Genomic DNA, 24,770 nt, shown 5'->3' on the forward strand with positions numbered 1-24,770 from the left:
GGCTGCAGTACACTCTGAATCACTTGTTCCATAGGTCACAGGGTATCCAGCAGTATTGTATTATCCACATTAGCCCTCCTGCCTGCAGTACTGTCTGACTCACCCCGCCATTAGGTGAGCGTCAGCTGCAGGCTGAGTCACCTGCTCCTCGGGTAGGCTCTCTCATCTGAATTACTGTTACACCTAAACACGATCCTCCACTGGTTGTCACGTGTCAGGCTATACTAGTATTATTAGTGATTCTGCAGATCACCATATAATCAGAAATATCTGTGTTGCTGACACCAATCGTTACACAGATAAGTTTGTTACAATGCATAGGCAATTGATCCACATTCAAGTAGAATTTGATTGACTTTTGCAGAAATCTATTGAGCTTCAAGGGCTATAGTTCTTGATGCAGTAAAAAGCTCTGGGCCATCGATACCCCATGGCCCCACTTCTCGCATTGCACACGGTTGATTAACCCATTAGCAGCTTCAATAGAGTTAATGTTATTTAAAGAGAACCAGAGATGAAGCACCCTCTTGTATTTTACCTTATAAATCAGTGGGAACATGACAGTAAACACCTAATCTGCCCTTTGTTTCATTGTTCTCTGTGTAATCTGACTGTTATCACGTCTGATAAGAATCCCCGACTGAGAAGTCAGGCTGCTCCGTCTAGCTTTGCTACAGAAAGATTATAGCTAAGTCTGTATTCTGTGGTGTTATTTCAAGCCCAAGCCTGCCCCCTTGTGGCTTTGCTATAATGACTCAGCTATAATCATTCCCAGCAAAGCCAGATTTAATTGCTCAGTCTGGGATTCTTGTGACTGCTGTTAACAGACACTTTTAGCAGTGAGGAGGAAACAGAGAGCATGGTAAGTGTTTTCTCTAATGTTCTTACTGATATACATGGTAAAATACACAAGGGTGCTTCGTCTCTGGTTCCCTTTAAAGAGAATCTGTATTGTTAAAATCGCACAAAAGTAAACATACCAGTGCGTTAGGGGACATCTATTACCCTCTGTCACAATTTCGCCGCTCCTCGCCGCATTAAAAGTGGTTAAAAACAGTTTTAAAAAGTTTGTTTATAAACAAACAAAATGGCCACCAAAACAGGAAGTAGATTGATGTACAGTATGTCCACACATAGAAAATACATTCATACACAAGCAGGCTGTATACACCCTTCCTTTTGAATCTCAAGAGATCATTTGTGTGTTTCTTTCCCCCTGCTGCTATCTTCCACTGAAGTGTCAGGCTGTTTCTTCCTGCAGAGTGCAGACAGCTCTGCCTGTATGTAATTCCTCAGTATGTGAAAACCCAGCCAGCTCAGAGGGGGATTTATCCAGCTTGTAAAAGATAAGAGAGAAGAGAGAAGCTGCCCTAATCTAAATAATACACAGGCAGTGTGCAGAGAGGGGCCTGGAGGGGGGGGGGGAGATGCATCACAGAACCACAACACTGAAGAACTTGGCAGCCTTCCAGACACAGGCCTGACAAGTCTGACAAGAGAGAGATAAGTTGATTTATTACAGAGATGGTGATAGTAGAACGTGCTGCAGTAAGCCAGAACACATTAGAATAGCTTTTGGAACTTGTAGGATGATAAAAAACAGGATGCAATTTTTGTTACCGAGTCTCTTTAAGATAATATGCAATGCTTTTGACCTCAGTCGGTAGAACTTCTGTAAATTCTTGGAATGCTTTGATGTCTCTCTGCTGGAATGCCATTGGGTTGTCAGAGTGGTGACGTCACCTCTACAGTTCCGGATTGAATCTGAGGAACGATTTTTCAGCAAAGTGCTTAACATCCGCGGCAGACGTCAGGTTAACACGGGAGCCACCGGCCGGGGCTCATGCTGCCAGAAGACATAGCGGAACCGTAAGCATAAAGGAATCAGTTATCTACCCCTTAGGCTGCGTGAGTTGTTTGAACTGTCCTGTGGACCCGCAGCACGCTATTTTGCTTGAATGTTATGCAAAGAAATGGAAGTTTGAAAAGTCTGCAGGACGTTATCTGTTTTTGAAAAGTTCTGCTTTTGTAAAGTTCTGCAGGACGCTATTTGTCTCTAGAGGTCTGTGCAAATGCAATCTGCCTATACAAAATCCTGCAAGATCTAATTTGCATACCAAGGAATGCGGAATTAGCCACTTTACTTCTGGTGGATGTATATGAAATTGTATGTCTTAGGGCCCGTTTCCACCATAGCGTTGCGGAATCGCCTGCATTCCACCGCGGACGAAATCGCATGCGGGTGCGATTCCGCATGCGTTTTTGCCGCGATTTCGCATGCGATTCCGCATAGGTAAGGCTGTATGCGAATTTAACCATGTCACTGCCTGAGTAAATTAACATTAATACCTATGCGAAATCGCATGCGATTTCGCGGCAAAAAACGCATGGTCACCCCGCATGCGATTTCCCTATTAGTTACATTAGCGGCGATTCGCGCACATTCTTTCTGCACGCGAAATCTGACGGCCCTGCCGTGCAGATTTCTGCCGCACCAAAAAACGCTGCCGCAGCCGCACAAGTGGAAACAGCCCCATCCACTTACATTGCCTATGCGAATCCGCGTGCAGTGCCCGCATGCGGATTCGCTATAGTGGAAACGAGCCCTAAAGCTTTGCAAGACGAGATTCAAGCTATTTAACATGAACTGTTTCCTGTTGGATTTATGAATTATACTTTTGTGAGCTCACAGGACGTTATTTTTATTGATTTTTGAACAAGAAAGGCTATTATTGCCATTTTAAAGGTGCAAAAACACTTTTTAACATTGGAAAGGTGCTATAGGGATTGGTGCAATTTTATGCTAGAAAACGAAGTTTACTCAGCGAATCAATCTATAGGTATATGTTGTGGCGTGTGCCAGACTGTTTACCATAGGGAGGTGGGACTGAGAAAGTTGGCTAGTGTTTGCTTGCATATTAATATATATATGAATTTGAATTTATGAATTGAATAAAACTGTATATGTGATGGTATATATAGGCGCATGAGTGATTTTTAAAACTTTATGAATGCTTGAATGGTGGGGGTGTGAGTAACCCCATTTATCACTGACTGCAGCCAATTGAATTCATTTTATATTGAGTGGGCGCAAATCTACCTGTTTACATTTTTTAGTATTATTATTATTATATAGATATAGGAAGGTAGAATCCTGAAAAATTTGCTGCATTCTACTATAGGTCATTATGGCTCCCCTTTAATTGACCACAATCGTGAAAACTGTAAAATTTAAAATACATGTAAACACAAACAACTAAGAAGTACATTTATCCAAGAGTAAAATGAGCTATAAACTACTTTTCTCCTTTGTTGTAGTCACTTACAGTAGGTAGTAGAAACCTGAAAGAACTGACAGGTTTTAGACTAGATCATCTCCTCATGAGGGATTCTCAGGGTTTTCTTTAATTCAAAAGCACTGAGTTAATGGTAGTTGCACTGTCCAACTGCCAAAATAATAGTGTACAAATGGGGTCGGGGGGACAGCCAGCATCCTTGTATAGATCCTTTCCAGGGTTAGCTTTTGTAAAAAATTAAGCAAAGTACTAAAAGAAAAAAAAAATGAGGAGATGGACTATTCCAAAACTGGGCAGTTCTGTCAGATTTCTACTACCTAACTAAGAATTTACGATACCTCTGTGTCAGTCCAACTCCCAGGTATGTGAGCAGGGAGTAAACAAGGATCCTTATCTTAGCTTACAACCTCTAACCACCGGTCGATGGTCTGTGTGAATTAAGGCATCTTAATGACATGTATTTATGCTTGAAAAAAATATCTGTTTTCCCTTTTGATGTTGCATGTATATAAGCTGTCTGTACCACCAGTTTGCAAACTAACAGGATATAAGCCAGACGAAGGCTGCAAGGCCGAAAGCTTGCTTATTTTTATTCATTTTTAGTTAGCCAATAAATGGTTTCATCCTGATTTAAAACTTCTTGCTTTTAATGTAAATGACAGCAACATAGGAGAAAAGTAATCTATGGCATATTTTACGCTGGAAGAAACGTACGTCTTATTTGTGTTTATATGTATTTTAAATAGTTGTACTTTAACCGGTTCCAGGCTGCACTTAATTAAAAGTGTCCACCTGTTTGGGACCTGTTATCCCTGCCAGAGTGTAGATTTAAAGAGACTCTGAAGTGAGAATAAAACTCGCTTTTTACCTTATATTCAGCAGATGCTGCCCCTGCTAAAACGCCGCTATCCCGCGGCTGAACGAGGAGGGGTCTTTACTCCCCAAATCCCCTCCGTGCTGTGCGGGGAGCGCTCACTGCCTCTCAGCGCCTCTATCAGCGCTGATTGCCGCCTCTTCCCGCCCCTCTGTCTTCCTTCACTGGGAGGGGCGGGGAGAGGCGGAGATCCGTCGCTGATAGATGCGCTGAAAGGCAGGGCTGCAGCCATTAGCCCTGCCTCCAGGAGCAGCAAAATCTACGACCAAGTTGGTAGTGGATTTTGCAGGGGGGGATTTGGGGGGTAAAGACTCCCCATTCTGCCGCGGGATAGCGGCATTTTAGCAGGGGCAAACATGCCCCTGCTGAATATGAGGTAAAAAGCGAGTTTTATTCTCACTTCAGAGTCTCTTTAAAGAGAACCCGAGGTGGGTTTGAAGAATATTATCTGCATACAGAGGCTGGATCTGCCTATACAGCCCAGCCTCTGTTGCTATCCCAAACCCCCCTAAGGTCCCCCTGCACTCTGCAATCCCTCATAAATCACAGCCACGCTGCTGACAAACAGCTTGTCAGAGCTGGCTGTGTTTATCTCTATAGTGTCAGTCTGCTGCTCTCCCCGCCTCCTGCAGAACTCCAGTCCCCGCCTGGATCCCTTCCCTCCCTGCTGATTGGAGGGAAGGGATGGGGGCAGGGACCGGAGCTATGCAGGAGGCGGGGGAGCAGCTGAGACTGACACTACAGATGTAAATACAGCCTCAAAGCATGGCTGTGATTTATGAGGGATTGCAGAGTGCAGGGGGACCTTAGTGGGGTTTGGGATAGCAACAGAGGCTGGGCTGTATAGGCAGATCCAGCCTCTGTATGCAGACAACATTCTTTAAACACACCTCGGGTTCTCTTTAAATTAGCCAACTGCACTGTACCGCTGATTACGCCACTCTCCCGCTGCTGCAGTCCACTCACTCTGCAGTCGGTATGACAGCAGAGCTCCGGGAGCTATTCAGGAGCCGACTTCATTGGCTCCTGACCCTGTGATTACTGTGAGCCAATCTCATTGTCACACATTGATCACAGAGTCAAGAGCCAATGAAAAAGGCTCCTAATCGGCTTGCAGAGCTCTGTTGTCATGGCAACGGCAGAGAGGGTGGTCTTTAGCGACACTTGAGGGTCACTTCTGTGTGGTGAGATGTCCGTAAGTCCTGTTTACCAGCAGTCTTTGGTTTAAGGGGCCAGAGACTGGGAAACAGTAAATTTGGGCGCCTGAGGCAAGTGGACAAAAAGGGCGCCGCCATTCACTCCCATAATAAATATCGTTTAATGGGCGTCCAACAGGAAAAAAGGGCGCCGGAGAAAAATAACGTTTTACAAGCGGCGCCCGGAGACTTTTACTGTTTTATAACTGCTTCTCATGATTACACATTATTTAATGATTTATAATTTTTTAAACATTATTTTTAAACGGAAAACAGTACAATCTTTTTAAAACATTATTTTTAAATGAAAAACAGCACAATATTTTTTTAAACGTTATTAATGCTTATCACAGGGGGGTCTTAGGTTTAGGCACCACCAGGGGGGTCTTAGGGTTAGGCACCACCTGGGGGGGGTCTTAGGTTTAGGCACCACCAGGGGGGGGGGGGTCTTAGGTTTAGGCACCACCAGGGGGGTCTTAGGTTTAGGCACCACCAGAGGGGTCTAGGGGTTAGGGGTAGGTACAGGGAGGGTTCTGTATGAGAGTAGGGTTAGGTATCTTTAGTAAAATTCTTATTAATCGTTTATAAAACGTTATTATACATTTCACTTTTTAAACAGGGAAGATTAACGTTTTTACAATTGCTGATTTTATACACATTATTTAATGATTTATAACTTTATAAAACATTATTTTTAAACGAAATATAGCACAATTTTTTTTTAAACGTTATTTATGCTTATCGTTTAAAACCCTGCGCCCTTTTTTCCTGACGCCCTTTTTTAACGTACGCCAGAGACTGCTGTTACTCAAAGTGCTTAAGAAATAACCACTGAAACTAGAAAAGGGGCTAGATATGGATTTCCAAAATAACCCCCATGCTGCTCTTTTATCTCTGGAAATAAACAGAGGGCAGATCTGCTCAATGGGATACAGACAGCAATAAAAATCTGACAAAGGCGCTAATTATTTTCCTCCTCATCCAAAACTAAAATAGCTTGGTTGCACTTCCACTGAATGCTCTGTGGTGGTCCTGATGTTACAGGCAGATTGGAGCGCCAGCATGCTGCTCTGTTGTCTCTTCTCTGAAGGTATGTGATAAAAGACATATTTAAATAATACCTCAGTCTGCTCTTGCTCAGGCAGCCTTTTCCAAGAATTCCCCCCACCGCTCAAAGAACTCCACATCTAAGGCTCAATCTAACCTTTTTTTTTTTGCATTATTCATAATTAACAGAAAAAGAGAAAATTGGTACACTAGCATTAGGACAATGGGAACAGTTCAGTGTTGTAGAGCGTGCTTTGTGGGTTCTGAAGAATAACACTGCATGTAACACTTTTCTTTAAGGAAGGACCGTGCTGTCAGAACACACTGGGCAAGTTTTGAAGGAGGCAGATTTTTTCATACTCCTTAAGAAAGTCAGTGTCAGCATCTGGCTGTTCAAGTAAGAATGCAGGGACATCCCACTCCAAAGGCACTCACACAGCTCCATGTACAGACTGCAAACCTGCAGCAGCAGCAGCCGCCAAGCAGCCACAATCTCCCTCCCAAAGGTAAGGCAACGGAATCCCCTGCACCTTTCCTTTGATTTCTAACCTTATCACTGAGAGATAGAAGGGGGGGGGGGGGGGGTGCCATAGACTGGGAGGCGGTGAAATAAACGCAGCCAGGATTGTTCTCGTCTGCTATGGAATATCATCAGCCCAGACTTCCCAGCTGTTTCCTTGCAGATAAACCCCCTTCTCTATCAGCCCTGTATGCGTAGTAAAAAAATTCCTATGTTCTTTTTTTTCTCTTCCCACTAGCTGGGAAACAAAGGCTTATATCTGCAAATAGGAAAGAATGACAGAGAGCTCATATATTGGCAGCAGAAGATGTATTGGTTTTTCCAGAGCCAAAGACAAAAAATGTATCCTCACTAGTAGAAAGCTCTGCAATGCAATGGGAGAAAGTGAGGCTGTTTCAGTGGTGTGGTGAATATGAGTGGATATAAAGACCCCATATGGGCCCCTAATAAGAAACATCTGATTGTACGAGCGTCCTCTGCGATCTTATGCCAAACCTGAATCCGTGAGGGGGAAAGGAGGTAAGGCGACCACTACCTAATCCTTCTACGCTTATAACAAGAGCTCTATCTGTTATTTTGCCTTTTGCTTGCCCTCCCCTGGATATTAATTCTTTAAGGGACACAGAGGAGACTGATTGAGCAACCCAGGTTTGAACATTCAGGAATGAGAGATTGTTCTGCAACAGAGGTGGGTGTGTGCTTCCAAACAAAGAGGGAACTTTGGGATACAATGTAACCACTATTGTTTCAACAGCTCCTCTGTAGGATTCGGGGAGTCGCCCTCCTAGGTTTGGTGTTATTGGTGTTCTTTAGGGAAATCCTCAGTGGGAAATGCACTTCTGCCCTGGTGAATTATTAAGTAATTAAATGCTCACCATGTGTCTGTATAGTGATACTGGAGGGCATTTTGATGATGAAAAGAACGTTTGATTGTTGCTTGCTTGAGAAAGAAGATTGGGGGCTGAAAGGAGCTTTGAAGAAAAGATTTGAGTTTCTTTACTGTTGATCATAAGATATATTTTGAACTTTTTATTTTTCGTTTGTAGACTTTAAGTCTGTTCATGGATTTACAATAGATTTCATATCAGTGTCCAAAATTTGAATGGACCAGTAAGTCTTTGCGGGTTTACTTACCTCTCAGTGGTATCTATGCCAGTGAAAGAAAGTACATTATTATTATTTAGTATTTCTATAGCGCTGAGATCTTCTGCAGCGCTGTACAGAGCATATTGTCTTGTCATTTAACTGTCCCTCCGAGGAGCTCACAATCTAATCCCTACCATAGTCATAGGTCTATGTATATATTGTGTAGGGCCAATTTAGGGGGAAGCCAATTCACTTATCTGTATGTTTTTGGGATGTGGGAGGAAACTGGAGTTCCCGGAGACCGGAATGCACGGGGAGAACATACAAACTCCATGCAAATAGAGCTCTGGCTGGGATTCGAACTGGGTGCCCATCGCTGCAAGGGGAATGCGCCAGCCACTACGCCACTGTGCAGCCCTATGTTTTGCTCAGCCCAAGCAGGTCTCATATATGTGAAGAAATTTAGGGTATTTAGCCTTTAAGTCCTGCTTTGTCTTGCTATATGACTTGATTTTGGTCTCTGCTTCTCTGGTGTAGAAGCTAGAGGGTCAGAGCAGTGCGTAATGTGTCTGTAGATCATACATACTGTTGTTATCTATTCATTAACCTCTTCATTACCTGTATCTAAGCTTAAAAAAACACCTTTGATTATATTGTACCCACAACATTATAAATAGAAAGTACAACAGCAGCACTACCTAGCTAAGTGGGTTCCACTATCAAATTCAGGCTACCACCATCTTAATCCTTTAGCAGCCAATTTATTTAGAGGCTTGCAAGTGCTCCAGGCCAATTTATTTTAGCACTTTTTTTTTATTTCTTTGTTAAATTTTTTTGCATCTAATCAGTACTACTGTAATGTGTATTTATGGCCACTTGTCACTAGGGGGCAGTGTGACACAATAACAGAGGACTTCTGCTTTCAGTTTCTGTATTTTCTGATAGAGAGAGAGATAAAAGCATTTAAAGAATTTACAGCAGAAAAAGTGCTGCTGACTGAGGTCAAATGCAGTATACTTATCTCAAACATTGAAGCTGCTAATGGGTCAAAAACGCAAACATGCAGGCATGGATTTACATCACAGGAGCGTATAGGCACAGATGCCCTGGCACCCTAGACTTCACCCTTCATGACCCTACAAAGCAACGCACCACAAGTGTGCTGGCTGGCCCAGCTGTCACTTCTCCCTTACTTCCCTTGCCTGCCATAGGTAGCTACAGGTGCCCCTTATTATTAGGTAGTCAGAGGTACCCTCGATATTAAATAGCTAGAGGTGCCCCCAAGTATTAGGTATTCAGAGAATCAGAATCAATTTATTTTCGCCAAGTAAGTTTGCACCTACAAGGAATTTGTCTTGGCAGTTGCTTAACGAACACAAACAAAAACAATACAAGGACAGACAGTGTGAATATTACAAGTTAAGGACATTATAAGTATAGTGGCAGTAAGCAATGTGAGAATTGTTCATGTTTAGTTCTGTGCTGATTACTTTCAGTCCTAGCAGCTCTAACGTGGTTCAGCATTAAGTATGGCTACCGCTTGAGGAAAAAAACTGTTCCTGTGTCTAGAGGTTTTGGTAGCGATTGACCGGAATCTTACTCCTGAAGGCATGCGCTGGAAGATGGAGTGAGCTGGGTGAGAGGGGTCAGAGGCAATTTTGGTTGCTCTCTTTCTGCACCTGCTAGTGTAAAGATCCTGCAGGGAAGGTAAGCTACAGCCAATTATCCTTTCCGCTGATCGGATGATGCGCTGCAGCCTCCCCTTTTCTAATGCTGAGCAGGAGCCGAACCATACAGTCATAGATGATGTTATGGTTGATTCGATGATTGCAGTGTAGAACTGCACCATTAGATTTTGAGGTAGGCCAAACTTTTTCAGCTGCCGTAGATGGTACATTCTCTGTTGTGCTTTCTTGACAATCGTGGCAGTGTTGTTGTCCCATTTTAAGTCGTTTGAGATCGTGGACCCAAGAAACTTGAATGACTCTACTTGGGTTATTGTGGATCCATTTATGGTTAAGGGGAGGTGCTGGGGGGAGATCTCCTAAAGTCTATTATCATCTCCATGGTTTTGAGAGCATTTAGTTCCAAGTTGTTGCTGCTGCACCAGGAGGAAAGCTGTCCCACCACATGCCTGTATGCAGACTCATCCCCGTTTTGAATGAGACCAACAACTGTTGTGTCGTCTGCAAACTTCAGAACCTTAACAGATGGATCTGTGGAGATGCAGTCATTGGTGTAAAGTGAGTACAGCAGTGGGGAAAGCACACAGCCCTGGGGTGCACCAGTACTGACTGTCAGAGAGCTTGATGTGAGTTTACCAAGTCTAACACGCTGTCTTCTGTCGGTTAAGAAGTCGGTTATCCATTTGCAAAGGGATTCAGGTATATGTAGCTGGGAGAGCTTGCTGTGCAGCAGTGATGGAATTATGGTATTAAATGCAGAGCTGAAATCTATAAATAAAATCCTGGTGTAGGTTCCTGGGATATCTAAATGCTGTAGTACATAATGCATACACATGTTCACGGCATCGTCTGCGGATCTGTTAGGCCTGTAGGCAAATTGCAAAGAGTCCAGCAGGGGATCTGTGATGGATTTCAGATAAGTCATTATCAGTTTTTCAAATGCTTTCATGGCCAGTGATGTCAGCGCAACAGGCCTGTAATCATTTAAACATGCAGGTTTTTTTTTTTTTTGAATTGGTACAATAGTTGCGCTTTTAAAACAGGCAGGAACAATTGAGAGTTCTAGAGATGCTTTGAATATGTCTGTAAATACAGGCGCTAATTGGTCGGCACAGAGATTCAAGCATTTCGCAGACACAGCGTCTGGTCCCATTGCTTTCCTGGTGTTTTGTTTTTTAAAGAGTCTGTTTACATCTGATTGGCATATTGTTAGAGCATGCACATCTGGGGACAGGTCAATAGCAACCTCGATATTAAATAGCTAGTGGTGCCCCAGACTGAAGGGAGATATCGTCAGTGGAATGCCGAGAGCCAGGTCAGCAACCTCTCATTTCCACTCTGCTCGGGATTCTGCATAGGGAAGCAGGGAGGTACTTGGGGAGGGGAGTGAGCCGCCTTTCCATCATCAGGTGCCTGTAGGCACGTGCCTACAGTGACTTATGGCAAATCCGGCCATGCAAATGCATTCACTGTACATTTGTGTTTCAGGGAGAGTTGCTCCCAGGAGCACTTGCCATCTTGGAACCAGGAGTGCCGTGGTGGTAGAGAGATAAGGGGGTAATAGGAAACGAGAAAAAACATTTTAAAGGGAAAATTGACTAATATATGTGAGAAGGCCAATGACCCCACATTTTATCTCAGATCCACTCCAGTTTAATTTGCCTACAATGATGATTTGCAATTGTCCCCTCCCTCTCTCCCCCCACCAGCCAATCAGTGTGATCGGCTGTCATAGGCTTCAGCCTATGACAGTGGATCACTTCCTGATCAACAGAGGGGACAGCCTAATTCGACCATCTAACAGTCTCCCAGTGGCGGTTGCCGCTGGGAGACTGAAGGCGGAGCGGAGCTGCTAGCCCCGTAGAGAGCCGTTCACGACAATTGGCGTGGAGCGGTCGGCTAGTAGTTAAAGTGAAAATGTAATAAAAAAAGTGCTTCATTTTTACAATAATTATGTATAAATGATTTAGTCAGTGTTTGACCATTGTAAAAGTTTTCCTCTCCCTGATTTACATTCTAACATTTATCAAATGGTGACATTTTTACTGCTGGCAGGTGATGTCACTGGATGTAGCTGCTGCTTGCTTTTTTGGCAGTTGGAAACAGCTTTTTCCTACAATATCACAAAGTTCACAGACAGGAAACTGCCAGGACCATGGTCCTCACAGTTTCCTGTGGGAGGGGTTTCACCACAACATCAGCCATACAGAGCCCTGATGATCCATATGGGAAAAGGAATAGATTTCTCATGTAAAAGAGTATCAGCTATTGATTGGGATGAGGTTCAATTTTTGTTCACGGTTTCTCTTTAAGTGAAGGCAAACTATACTTAACCAGCTCCTGACCACCTAACCACAATTGGCGGCAGGAGCGTGGCTGCTGGGGGCCGCCTAACGCCAAAGGGCGTCATCTCGCGGGAGGTGAAATTTGCAGGGAACGTTTGCTCATGCGTTTCCTGCTGTAATACAGAGTAGGGCTGTAAAGTTAAAAAAAAACCTATTTACATTTGTACAGTGCTGCGATCTAGCACAGCGCGCTGTACAGGGGACTCCCTTGTCACTTAACTGTCCCCGGGAGTGGCTTACAATTTAATCCCTCTCATAGGCTGATGCCTATGAGAGGTTACTGTAGTGTAAGGATCGCAGTCAGGGCCAATTTAGGGGGGAGGAAAATAAAAAAATTTGGATATTTTATTTAAAAAATATATATTTTTGTAAGTTAAAAATGAAAAAATCGCAGCAGCAATCAGAGACCGCCAAAAATATGCTCTAATAGTAGCAAGAAAAAGAGGTAAAATTCATTTGGGTGGTAAGTTGTTTGTCCGAAGTGGCGGAGTGCTGAATTGTAAAAAAAACAAACCCTGGGCACTAGAGAAGTATAAACCTGTGGTCCTCGAGAGGTTAAACAGGGGAAACTTGGTGAAATAGTTACATTCTCCATTTGGAATGTAGCTTAGCTGTTTAACACAAGACTTATGTAATATCTGTAATCTTTGTCACTTTTCTTGTGTAATGTTGCTGGGTAGGATGTGGATAAGAATCTAAAAGAGATAAGCAAGCACTTTCCTCTGTGTCAGTTTTATGTCCTATTACACTTATCTTTTGAGTATAGGAAAAATGTTTGAAAGGGTTGATGGTACAAATGATATCTTGGTTCTGTACCAGTGGAGTGGCTTTTACTTAAAGCAGGCCATACACTGGCTCGATTCGCGGCCGTTTCGACAGCAGATTCGATCCTGGGATCGAATCTGCTGCCAATCGTTCGCGGTAAACACAGCCGCCGATCCGATTTCCTCCCGAAATCGGATCGGTCCGTCGATCGCGTCGTGCGGGAAATTACCCTCGATCGCCCGCGGGTAAAGTGCGCGTCGCTAGCGGCGGCCGATCCGATCAAGTATACATTACCTGAGGCTGGCTCCCGGGCGTCTTCTCCGCGCTGCACGGCTCTGTTCCGGCTCCATCCATCCCGGCGCTTCCTGTGTCACTGCAGTGACCAGGAAGTTCAAATAGAGGGCGCTCTATTTGAACTTCCTGGTCACGGAGTAACACAGGAAGCGCCGGGATGGAGCCGGAACAGAGCCGTGCAATGCGGAGAAGATGCCCGGGAGCCAGCCTCAGGTAATGTATACGGGGGGGGGGGGGGGGGGACAGGCGGCAGGAGCAGCTCAGCAGATGGTGAATCGGTTTCAGGCTGAAATCGATTCACAATCTGTTTGCAGTAAAGGCAGCCATACGATCCCTCTCTGATCAGATTCGATCAGATAGGGATCTGTCAGCTGGTCGATCTAATGGCACATCGACCAGTGTATGGCCACCTTAACAGTTTTAAAGTTGGCCTGTCTATTTCAATTCCTCAATGAAGACTCAGAGACTGTTGCAACAGATTCCTGGTTTACTTCCGTCCAAACACTAAACCGTTGACTAGATGCAACAATGTCCTGAATGAGCATCCAATCATTCTGTTGCCTTGGACTGAATCTCCCAATAGTTGCTTTGTACTTTGCCCTCCTGGAGCATTATAATGCATTGGCTGGCAAGATGAAAAAGAACAAAGCCACTGCTACTGAGAGCTTTGTACAAATTAATAGACATATTCAGGAAGTCCATTGAGCTAGGTAGTTACTGAGTGTTTTGACATAAGAGTTTTGTTTCATAGTTAGTTTGGCTAAAAAATGGCAGCCGTCCATCAAGTTCAAACACTGCACTGCACCCCCTTACATATCCCATTTACACAGAGGAAGGCAAAAAACTCTTACAGGGCTTGGACCAAGTAGCCTTTAAAAAGGAAAAACTTCCTTCCCAAATCTAGATGGCAGATAAAATCCCTGGATCACACCGCTGGGAAATACCCAATAATTATAGCAGTGGATGTCCTTCAATGCAATAAAAGCATCCAAGCCTTCATTAAATGCAGCTATAGAATTTTCCATAACAACTTCCTGCAGTAAGTTATTCCACATTTAACCACTCTTACTGTAAGAAACCACTTTCTAAATAGATGGAAAAACTTTTTTCCTCCATACGCAGATCATGTCCTTTGTACAACCCTAGGGACAAAAAGCTCATTTGCCAAGTTTTTGTATTGTCATCTGGTGTATTTATATACAGGTTAATCAGGTCAGCTCTCTGTCATCTATTTTTCCAAGCTAAATAAACCTAATTTGTCCAACCGTTCTTAAAAAGTCAACCTTCCATCCCTCTGATTAATTTATTTTCCTGTCTTTGTACTTGTTCTAGCACGTCAATGTCCTTTCTATAGTGTGGTGTCCAAAACTGTATCCCATTCTCCAGATGTGGCTTCATAAGTGACTAATACAGAAGGAGTAGTATGCAAGCATCACATTATTTTATTTCCAGTTTTATACATTCTAGAATTGTATTTGCTTTAGCTGCTGCTGCTTGGCATCGAATATGGTTGCTTAACTTGTTATCAACCAGTATTCCCAAGTCTTTCTCCAAGTCTGATGGTCCCAGCTGTATACGATTTATTTAATATGGTGCTCTACCATTGGCATGACCAAGGTACAGGACCTTATAGTTTAACTTACCTGGAGCTTCTAGCAGCCGCCTGTAGTCCTTCTGGTTCCTCGCCATCATTCCACTATGTTCCATTCTGCAGCTGTGCCCTTCTGAAAGCTTGCCGACTGAGGCAGTTGCGGGCTACTGCGCATCTTCCCAATCATGCTCTCGTCGCTGGGAGCATTTGGCGCATGTACAGTTGCAATTGTTATAAACTGCGCATAAAGTCCCTGGATCACACCACTGGGAATTACCTAATAATTATAGCCGTGGTTGTCTTTAAATGCAAGGAAAGCATCCAAGCCCTCTTTAAATGCAGGCTATATCATTTTCCATAACCACTGCCTGCGGTAAGATATTCTGCCATGGGAGCGCGTGGAGGTGCACGCGCATGCAGCTTTTCAGAGGGGACAACTGCTCAACTACTTAAAGTCCACGTCACGCCAATTGGCGTGAACGTGGCAGCAGCCCCAGTACCACCTAACATTGATTGGCGTGCAGTCTTGGGGCGTGTTTTGCAGGAGATCACACCCCGCACACGCATCTCCGCTTGAATTTCGTAACGGAGTCTCCCAGTGGTGATCGCCGCTAAGAGACTGCTAGACGCCGAAACCGCCGTCTATTTATAATGTACAGCGCTGCAATCTAAGGCAGCGCTGTACTGGGGACAGCAGTGTGACACGGCTGTCCCCCTGGGAGGCACAGGAGCGATTGGCTGTCATAGGCAGACGCCTATGACAGCCAATCGCGGTGATTGACTGGGGGAGGGTGGGAAAAAAACAACAAAAAAATAGGGAAACTTAAGTAAAAAAAAAAAAGAAACAAATAAATAAACAAACATGCCTGCAGGGATCAGAGCCCACCAACAGAAAGTTGGTTCACTTGTGTGCTGACTTGTACGGCCCTGCAGCGAGCACTTAAAGGAAAACTTAAGTCAAATAAAAAAAATGACATTTACTCACCTGGGGCATCCCTCAGCACCCCGAAGCTGGATGGTGCCCTCGCAGCCCCGCTCCGATCGTCCTGTCCCCGCCGGCGGCTACTTCCGGTTCGGCGACAGCCGCCGACAGGCTGGGAACGCGGCTGATTTTCCGCGTTCCCAGCCGCTGCTATCACCCTCTATGCTGCTATAGCGTATATATAGACGCTATAGCAGCATAGAGGGTGATAGCAGCGGCTGGGAACGCGGAAAATCAGCCGCGTTCCCAGCCTGTCGGCGGCTGTCGCCGAACTGGAAGTAGCCGCCGGCGGGGACAGGACGATCGGAGCGGGGCTGCGAGGGCACCATCCAGCTTCGGGGTGCTGAGGGATGCCCCAGGTGAGTAAATGTCTTTTTTTTTTTTTGACTTAAGTTTTCCTTTAAAGCTGCAAAGCCCTAATTTGTAAAAAAAAATAGCCTGGAATGGCAACGAAGGGTCAGAAGGAGTACAGGGGACTGGGCACATTATCCATTTCACTTTAGGTTTCCTTTAAAAAAAAGAAGACTACCAACTTACCTTCAACACTGTTTTCACACCAAAACACACTGTGAGGAATCCTTGATATTTTCCATACCTTGGAGTATTCAAGTGCAACTGCTCAAACTGGTGGCATTATAGAATTTTAAAGCACCAACATATTCCGTGGCACTGTACAAAATGAGAAACAAACATGGGGTACATAATGATACAGACAATGGTATACAACAACAATATATGAAATACAGAGTTGGTACAAAATACAGAATCTGTACAAAATACAGAATTGTTAATTACAGTGACAAAATTAATATGAATAAATGTGTAACACATTCCAAGACACAAAAGGGTATGTGAGCTTACAAGCTAAAGGAATAGGAGGGGAGCAAGAGGTGGGGTAATCATACCTAGAGGTAGTGTGTTTTAGGTTATCTAGTAGAAAGTACAGCTTGACAAGAGGTCAAAAGGGAAACTGGAGTAAGAAAGAGCGTATGCTTTATGGTAAAAAGTGAGTTTTGAGGGCACGTTTAAAGATATCAAAGGTTGGAGAGTGATGGATGTGTTGTGGCAGGGGATTCCAGAGGAATTATGCAATGACCATTAATTAGCACAGTGATTTTTCTCTGGCAGGGCATGACTACAGGAGTCCACTAAATGCAGCTGGATGTCATTATTCCATTACCAACAATCAGAGTGAGTGATTTGTTGCCCACTAGCTGGGACGCCGGTGACACTGAGCAGCTACCAGGGAGAGAAGCCTTGACGATCACCAGGGGTCATTTCTATAATGGCAGCTGCCTTCCAGTAGCTCCTGACTAGTGGTGTGTTGCCAGTAAAGGCCTGTACCCACTATGCCATTTTGCCCACGTTTTTTCCAACGACTGGCAATTTTTTGAGCAACAAGCGAGTGTTTCCACGATCTTGCGAGGTGGGTAAAGGCGCACAATCATGCAAATGACATTTAGGGACGCTTGACGATAACGACCATCATGGCAGATCAGATCTGTAAGATCCCTGATGACTCCAAACAAACTTCTGCAATCACTTGACTTCCTGTTCGTACTTGTCGTCTAACGTCGTGTGATGTCATGCATGCCTGCCAGCTGGAAGATGGATCTTAGACACTCGTCGCCAACGGATCAGTCTTTCTTTCAGGTGGTGAGTATTTAGTTTAAGGGTAACCTCTGTCTCCATGGCACTCACCAAAATAAAGCGTAAGCGTATAATTAAAAAAAAAAATGTACATCGTTTTGATTATTATCAGTCAGTCCCAGTTAACGTGATTTTAAGCATGGATATATTCTGATTTATTTTTTTATGACATCTGTATAAATGATCATAAATGATGGCCTGAACTGGTTTATGGAAACCTTCAGAAAGCACAGTTTCCGGACCAGGTAATGGACCCAAACCTCCCCTACGTGAACCGTGTTTATATTATCTGCCGAAATTGTTTTGGTCTCTTCTAGAAAATAATAAACTTTCCTGTGTTGTTACAAGGACGGCGGCGGGGCCAAGATCAGCTTTTAGGATGAGGAAAGCAGATTGTACATTTCTGGCTCCTTACTCATCCCATTTCCTCTTTCGTTGGTTGACTTTGGAGTAAAAATAGAACCTCTTATTATTTTAATGTCCTCTCTTATCTGATTGGATCATAAATCAAGTTTTAGCCGAACGATAAAGGTTGGGTGGAAGCTGAGGTCAAGTATATTTAAGTCTTGCATAAATACTACGTGCGCTCTTGTTTTGTGATATCGGGTCAGGGATCTGATCGCTTCCAATGAAAATTCAAACATTCTTCACGCGAGCCAAAAGCAATTTGGTCACAATTCACAGATTCCTTTTCAAAGAAAGTCCCCACCTTGCACAAACCTTTTTTTTCTGTAGTTTGCAATGACTGAGATCATTCAACCTCTATATAGAACTTGCTTACAGCTTTGTCTCAATATATGTAGCTCAAAGAGCCATTAATATGCAAGCAAACACATTTTTTTAAAGAGAAACTCCACTTAGAAAAATGACATTCTTTGTGACCGGTTTCTTTCATTGGTTTCTTTCTTTTTTCCTTTTCTTTCTTTCCTCCTCTGTATATGTACTTCCGTTTCTACATATTCTTGGATGTACTTAGCTAGCTAGGTGTTGGTATGGTAGAGCTCTCCCTGGAGACTTTGCACTGACCCTTAAAGTGGACCTGAACTCTTGCACAGGACAGAAGGAAAACAGAGAGAGAGGCACCCTGTATGTATTTAGAGAGTTTAGCCTGTTTAATTCCACCTAATGTGTGTCTAAACACAAGTTGTAATTTGATCTCTCCCCTGTGTCACATGACTGCCATGGCAGAGATTTATTTTATTTATTAAAGTATTTATATAGTGCCGACATATTACGCAGCGCTGTACATGGTAAATTGTCTGGTCACTAACTGTTCCTCAGAGGGGCTCACAATCTAGTCCAAACCATAGTCATATGTCTATGTATGTATCATAGTCTAGGGCCAATTTAGAGGGAGGCCAATTAACTTATCTGTATGTTTTTGGGATGTGGAAGGAAACCGGAGTGCCCGGAGGAAACCCACACAGACATGGGGAGAACATACAAACTCCTTGCAGATGTTGACCTGGCTGGGATTCTAAACGAGAATCCAGTGCTGTAAAGCGAGAGTGCTAACCATTGCCCCACCGCGCTGCCCATGGCAGATAAGCAGATAAGCTCATTTAAAAGCACAGGCTGTTAACAATATGGCTGCTTCCATGAATCAGGAAGTAGAAAATGTGCAGATTTATTTTAGGATTTGTCTCAGCTGTAACAAAGAAATGTTTTTGTTTAAAAGGTTATTATGCTGTTGTGTATCTTTTAGAGCAGAGAGGAGTTCTGAGTTCAGGTCCATTTTAAGTCCCAGTTATATTTATTCCGCTAGCAGACCATGCTCATGAGTGTATTTCTTTTTCTTTTATTGGATTTACTTTGTGTGTATACTTGCTGAACTGTTCGTGTACGTATACTGTGACTGTCTGTTATAAACACTATCTGAAAAATAAAATAATCTTTAAAAAAAAATAAATGACATTTCACAATCCTTTACAGAGTGTTTTGTAGTTGAATGTTACAAACAATTGCTTTTCCATTGAAATTCATGGCCAGCCATGATTTATTTTTTGTCAGAATCTTTAGAATTTGCCTTGTTGCAGCCATGGAAACTGCTCGCTATCTGAAGTATAGATGACTTGTTTTGGTGTAGAGAACATCCCCAAAGTCCCATCTTCCTCTACACTGTAGCTAAATAACCTTTTTTTTCACATCAGCAACATTTTTGGATTTCCAAAGTTTTAACACTATCAAACTTGCCTATCAGACTTGAGTACATCAACAGACTTAGGGCCTATTCAGACGGTCAACTTCAGGCAGCTGTGCACAGCATCTACCTCAAGGATCCATTTCACTCTATATTTGCTATGAATGGCAGCGTTCACCTCATATCAAGTACATGGCCAGGTAAAGTTGCTTACATGTACTCCGTACTAGTTTAGAGTACATATATACCAGGTGCCTGGTAGTTCCAACAATTAGGGTATCAGCTTCCATCATCCCTAACAGTAACTGCACCTGACAACAAGCTTCCCTACCAACGACTAATATTAACTCACCAACAACCTATGCCTAATAATAACCCCTAAATTCACCCCTAACCCCACTTACCTGATCGGCTACTTACTTCCAAACGATGTAGCCATTACGCTATCACCGGCGCACTGTAGCCGCAAACTTACATTGTGGTCTATGCCGGCCTGGGTGTAGCGAATAGGTTGTGAGCTCAGATCACCTGATCCGCCCAGTTTATGCCCAAGAGCGATCCTTAACAGATACACAAATTCTCTGAAATCACTGGGGATGTAAACGGCTTTTATCTGGTATCATGATGTATATTGTAATAATGTGAAAATGCGTACATTTTATTAGATGTTAGAGATGAGGGAAAAAGTTGCAGTTGTATATTTGCAGCACCATTGTAAGTGTTCGGGATGCTTTTACAACATTACCTCCGTGTTCCATGGTCTAATTATTCGCTGCGGTCACATACGTTTGTTGTCAGCAGTTTTCTAAATGACGCGGAGTTGAGAAGATTTAGTGGTATGTCGATCTCTCTATTCTTCTGGGTGTGCGACCTGCACAGCTAGCGTTTATTATGTAGATTTTTTTTACAGCTTCGAAATGGAATGATACCAAGAGAGTGTGCTAAATCTTGACACACCGTAATATAATGTGTCAACACATCTCACCGTAATATAATATTTATCATATCTCATTTAGTTTAATGTAACACTTTCCTGTGCAGCCAACTTGGGAACCAAATGGCACCACTCCATGCTGTGTGACTCCTACACCTTTCTTCTCATTCCTCTATGCTGTTCCCCTCGTTCATTTTCACCACTGGCTGCCTATCAAACAAAGAATTCAGCTCAAGCCTCTAAAGCTGTGTTCCCACTAGAGCAAATGCAAAATGGACATGGTAAGTGCGCTCCATCCATTTTGCATCCGCTCCGTGTCTGCCCACCATCCGAAGTGATCGTCGCTCACCTGTCCCTCCGCTGCCACCCGGTCCCTCTCTGAAATCAGCCTGGAGGCCAGCAGAAGCATGGGGCTCTCCATAGGCTGCTTTAGGCCACTTTTCCATAGCAACAGAGAGTTTTCATTGCTTCACCAAGTGAAGTTTTGCTTTAAAGGGAGTATGAAGCATAATTAAAAAAAAAAAAAACAGATACTTTCCTAAGGAGAGGGAAGGCTCTGGGTCCTACAGAGCCTTCCCATTCTCCTCCTGGTCCCAGCATTCCCCCGCAGGCTCCCCCATGTGTCATAGACTGCTCTCTTCCGCGTTGGTGGGTCTTCGGCAGTTTTCAGAAGCATTCGGGCTTCCGAAGATGGGCCAATCCGTATTGGGCACGCGATGGCGCCTTCTCTCACGCACTCACGTATGCACAGTAGAGAGCCGCCCGTCTTCAGAAACCCGAGTGCTTCAAAAGTCTTCCGAAGTCTCCCTTGGTGGGGGATTTAAACTGAGAAGCCTGCGGGGGAACGTGGAGACCGGAAGGAGACCAGGAAGGCTCTATAGGACCCAGAGCATTCCCTCTCCTTGGTAAGTATCTGTTTTTTGTTTAATTTTAGCCACTTCACCCAATACATTTATCTATGATATCTTATGGATCTTATGAGGGCTCTGAACAGATCCAGTGCAAACTTTCTGAGAAATATGTTTTGGTTAAAAACAACTGATTTAATTTCCTTCCTGCTAATGTGGAAAGAAAAATCTCTCAGAAGAAGGAAAACAGTAACTGATTTCGTGAAAGACATTTTGCTGCACGAGATATGATCGCAATGCTTTACCTCTGTAATGCCAGCACATTCCACACTGGGGTGCAAAGCGCCAGTAATGGGTCTCTGTCAGTACGAGCCACTTCCAGACTGGCCTTTGCATATTGTAATCAACGTATAAACATTATTATAATGCCCACTTCTTTACTGAGTGTTGACATAGAGCATGGAATTATGGGAGATGACAGAACAATATCCGCTAGTGAAACTGTCAGCAGATTCCTCGAAACTCTGAGGAAATGGGCCAGACTGCCTTGGAAAGGCATGTGCCGCAGAATACTGATATCTGAGGGGCTTAGGAAAGGGGTACCAGGGAGTTATACTGTAAAATGTTCAGCATTTCTATACACCAGCACTTGCAAAGCTCTTCCCATTGAACTCCAGGAAAATGTAAAATGCAGGATAGCTATACAGTACTGTACCGTGTTGTTAGCTATTTTATTTTTCTTGTGAGCTGTTTATGTTTGTAAACAAAATAAATAAAAATAATTGTTAAGCAGGAAACCAAACCTGTCTGTGAGTACATTCTGCTTCTGTGGTCCCTGGATACCCCCTAAATATGTTATGCTGGTCATACACTACAGCAGCAGTTCCCAGCCTTTTTATTGTCGTGACACACTATGCCAAACGTTCAGTTTTCCATGAATCACTGTGGCTGGTTCAATGGTGGCTGCTTATGAGAGGCTGTTACTTCTAGTGGTATAGTGGCGGCTAATAGTGAGTTGCTGTTACTGCTGCTGGCATAGTAGTACCTGCTAATGAGTGGCTATTACTGCTGCTGGCATAGTGGCGACTGCTAGTGAGTGGCTGTTATTGCTGCTGGCATAGTGGAGACTGCTAGTGAGTGGCTGTTATTGCTGCTGGCATAGTGGCAACTGCTAGTGAGTGGCTGTTATTGCTGCTGGCATAGTGGCAACTGCTAGTGCATGGCTGTCACTGCTGCTGGCATAGTGGTGGCTGCTTATGAGTGTCTGTTACAGCTGCTGTCATAGTGGCAGCTGGTAGTGAGTGGCTGTTTCTGCTGCTGTCATAGTGGCAGCTACTAGTGAGTAGCTGTTACTGCTTCTGGCATAGTAATGCCTGCTTATGAGTGGCTATTACTGCTGCTGGCATAGTGGCGGCTACTAATCAGTGGCTGTTACTGCTGCTGGCACAGTAGCGACTGCTAGTGAGTTGCTGTTACTGCTGCTGGTATAGTGGCGGCTGCTAGTGAGTGGCTGTACTGCTGCTAGCATAGTGGTGGCTGCAATTACTGTCACCTGCAGGGGTCAGTTCACGGCCGAGTACTGTGGATGCTTCGCTAACCTAACACGCTCTGTTACTGTACTGCTGAGTGAAGGGACAATGTGGGGAGAGGAAAGGCATAGATAGACCAATGCTCTCTACCTGCAGTACACACTCTAGTTTTTCTCCAGAGACAGCCCTAACCATCTGCACGGCTAAGGACCAACAAACGTATGTATGAGGCTTGAGTATCAGAAAAGTGTTAATGTCAGTTCAGTGTTTGCAGAAGTTAGATAAATTTCCATCTTTTTAGATGGACAAAAATATTGTAAACAGGAAGGGGGCTGCCGCTTTTTATTGACTTATACGCAGGGGTTCCAGTAATGTAGCTAGACCTCTCTGTAGTCGGTCTTAACTGAAACATTTGCTCTAAAGTTTAAACAGTGGCGTACTTTAAGGTGGTCACACTATGAATCATTCCCATCCAGAAATCTACTTCTTACTCCAAATAGATATTGTTTGATTTCAACAGCAGAAAATCTTGACTGCGCTAGGTTCTAACTGGTTCTAGGAGAAGAGCAGTAGTATTATATTGAATTGAATACAAAGCCATGCATAACTGTGGGGTGGATCCATTCCAACCTTATCAGCACATTGATTGGGGAACATTCCTTCTGAGTGGAATTGGCTTGTTGTGTGGCTGTCTATGACCAGTTTTAGCTGCAAAGACCTAGGGAAGGAGGATAATGCTCAGATACTTGCCATGGGTCACACTCAGTTCACAGCAGCCAGAGACAAGATACTGACAAGGACAGGAACCTATAAGGGAAGTATGTCATGTATACAATTACATGCCAAAGTCAGATCACACCCAGAGCCAGAAAATGGGCTAGAGCCAGGAGTAACGGGAAGATGCAGCTTAATACATATTTTGGCCTTTTGCTTCAGTCTTCTGAATTTGTCACTAAGGATCATCATTTCTTTCTCTTACATAAAGTAACATTTTGGTATGGTCCATTCAGTGCAGGTGATCTCAGAGGGTTACTGTGAAGAGGGTTCTAGTAGAACAGGCGCTTGCATGGATCCAATTCAACTGAGAAGGCCTAGCGCTAAGATCCAATGGCTAGTGTCAGGGTATGCCAGAATTTGTGATAAGGTTGTAACAGCAAAACTGTAAAACAGTTGTGGAAAACGTACAGAACATCTTATAGGTTAACCAGTTCACCCCCAAGGGTTTTTATCCTAACGGACCAGAGCAATTTTCAGTTGTCAGTGCTCCTCCCTTTTTTTTCCCTAATAACTTTATTACTACTTATCACAAAAAAATGATCTATACCTCGTTTTTTTCGCCACCAATTAGGCTTTCTGCGGATAGTATTTTTTTATTCTAAATGCATTTTAATGAAAAAAACTGAAAAAAAAGAAGAAAAATCATTATTTCTCAGTTTTCAACCATTATAGTTTTAAAATTAAACATTCTCCTGTGGATAAAACAAACACGTTTTATTTGCCCAGTTGTCCCGATTATTAAACAGTTTAAATGATGTCCCTATCACAATGTATGGCGACAGTATATTATTTTGAAATATAAGTGTTATTTTTCTGTTGTGTTTTTTTTTATTCTGGCCATAATTACAAGCCCCTATGTAATAAATTAAAATTAATTTCCCCCATAAAATATAAATTAACAAAGCTGAGTCCCTAAGGCAACTATTTATTTATTTTTTTTTAGCTGCTTTTTTTTTTACAAGTGTTTTTTTTTTTTGGGGGGGGGGGGGGGGGGGGGGTTGGAAGTGTAATTTTATTAAGATCTGTATGTACTTGAAAATGAATGTATTTTGTAGGTGTAATATACTTTTTGGCCACAAGATGGCGCTAGTGAACACTCGTAGGAAATGTTCACTTTTTTTTTTTTCACTTTATTTAATTGTTACATTTCCTGTTATTGTGAATGGACGTAGCCGCTGTTCGCGGTCACGTCCATTCACTCCAGGCACTGC

General features: G+C 43.4%; 1 protein-coding gene across 6 annotated transcripts in view; it reads left to right on the plus strand.

Annotated features, from left to right (window-relative positions):
• Positions 1-24,770, plus strand: part of KANK4 (KN motif and ankyrin repeat domains 4) — a 267,015-nt gene that overhangs the window by 75,130 nt on the left and 167,115 nt on the right. For 4 of the 6 annotated variants that reach the window (XM_068239357.1, XM_068239358.1, XM_068239359.1 and 1 more), the window contains one exon: positions 6,714-6,919. The exons of 1 other annotated variant lie outside the window; for it this stretch is intronic. The gene's annotated coding sequence lies outside the window, so the exon portion shown is untranslated. Of the gene's footprint in view, positions 1-6,713; positions 6,920-7,300; positions 7,453-24,770 lie in introns of those variants that run through there. One more of the 6 variants, XM_068239361.1, reaches the window with a different exon arrangement.

The sequence above is a fragment of the Hyperolius riggenbachi genome, chromosome 6 (assembly GCF_040937935.1).
Source record: "Hyperolius riggenbachi isolate aHypRig1 chromosome 6, aHypRig1.pri, whole genome shotgun sequence".
NCBI lineage: Eukaryota > Metazoa > Chordata > Amphibia > Anura > Hyperoliidae > Hyperolius > Hyperolius riggenbachi.